The sequence below is a fragment of the Petaurus breviceps genome, unplaced genomic scaffold (assembly GCF_028583685.1).
Source record: "Petaurus breviceps papuanus isolate PSGF00001 unplaced genomic scaffold, PetGlider_PUasm1.0 90847, whole genome shotgun sequence".
NCBI classification, from domain to species: Eukaryota; Metazoa; Chordata; class Mammalia; order Diprotodontia; family Petauridae; genus Petaurus; species Petaurus breviceps.
In genome coordinates, this window is record NW_027187360.1 from 10737311 (window position 1) to 10738938 (window position 1628).

The following is a 1628-nucleotide window of genomic DNA, read 5'->3' on the forward strand; positions in this document are numbered from 1 at the left end:
AGCTTTAAAATTCATGGTCACAGCTCCAAATTGCTTCATTTAATATGATGTCAAAACTGACTATGGAATGTTAAGACCATGCACAAGATACACACCTTTCCTAGTCAACATTCTAGTAATTTCTGATTATATTAAAACAAACAAACAAAAAACCAAACCAACAACCAGCACATGATTTTACCTCTTTAAACAGGACTCCAAATAAAGCCACTTTAGGTTGGCTTATATTTATCTAAATGTTTTAAAAAAATAAATGTGATGAGGTGGGACTGCCTCCTTCTTAAAAATGTGTTTCTAGAGCTACTAAAAAACTGGCATTTACAAAATAGTTGATAAAAATATTCCTCTGATTTGTACAAGAAGGGAGGCAACAGGGACAATTGTTAACACACTTGGTACAAGATGTTATTCAGATTTGGTTTCTTTCTCCCCTGCTGAATCAGAGACTGGGAACCTCTTCATCTTTAATTTCTCCATTTTCTATAGGCAAGTCATCTTTATTCTACTCTTGGTTAGTAGCTTCTGCTTGTTTTCATTTTGCTCCTTTTTTTTCCCTTTTGTTTTAACTTTTTTGTCCTCAGATTTATCCTTCCCAGCTGTCTTTGGGGCTTAGGTTCAACCTTTGCAAGCACCGGTTTAGCTAACAATCTGGCCAACCTCCTTTTGGGCTCCTCCTTTACTTCCCCTCCTGCAGAGTTCACCTTCCTCTTGGGCATCTGGGCTTCAAGGGTGGATGGCTCCCTCTCCCCAGGCATGGGCAAACACTGGCGGGAGTGGCTGGGCTCGGGGCTCAGAGGGAAAGGGCTGAAGCCTGGGGAGCTTCTTCTTCAGAAGGGCTCCTGGGCCTTGATGCTCCTCCTCCCCTCCTCCATTTCTCTTACTTGATTTTCAAATTCCTTTTTGAGCTCTTTCATGGCCTGTGACCAATTCATACTTTTCTTGGAGGCTTTTGATGCAGGAACTTTGACTTTGTTGTCTTTTTCTGGTTGTATGTTTTGATCTTCTTTGTCACCAAAGTAAAATTCTATAGTCTGACTTTTTTAATGCTATTTGCTCATCTTCCCAGCCAAACACTTGACTTTCTAACTCCTTGTCAAGGCAGGACTCTGCTTACAATGATGGGGTAGTGGGGGTGGGAATGGGTGTACTGTGCCAGGTTTCAGAGGTTTTATATGAATTGCTTGATCCTCTACTTTCTCTAAGCCCAGAGCTTCAGAAGCAGCTACTGTTGCTGCTGCTGCCACTGCTCCTACCTCCACCACTCTGGGACAGGGGCCAGACTACTGGCTTTTCTTTCACCCAGGTCCCACAGAGTTCCCCCACTGACCTTCCACACTGTTCTTGCTTGGCCTTTGTGGGTTAAGAAGTCACTACAGCTGCCAGGGATTCAGTCCCCTGAGGCCTTCTCGGGACCTGTTTGTCCACAGCTCTGCATTCTACTCCCATTCCTGGTGCAATATACCTTTCCTGTTGACCTTCCAGGTTGTATTGGTCTAGAGATGTGTTTTATTTTGTGTGTTCTGCACCTCTAGAATTTGTTTAGAGACATTTTTACAGGTATTTGGAGGGGTTTGTGGGTGAGCTCAAGGAAGTCCCTGCTTTTACTCCATCATCTTGTTTCTGCCCCC

The 1628-nt window shown here is 43.4% G+C and overlaps 1 pseudogene; it reads right to left on the bottom strand.

The window, feature by feature from the left end:
* Positions 1 to 405: 405 nt before the first annotated feature.
* LOC138149603 (non-histone chromosomal protein HMG-14 pseudogene) lies at positions 406 to 736 on the bottom strand (annotated as a pseudogene).
* Between the last annotated feature and the right edge of the window lie 892 nt (positions 737 to 1628).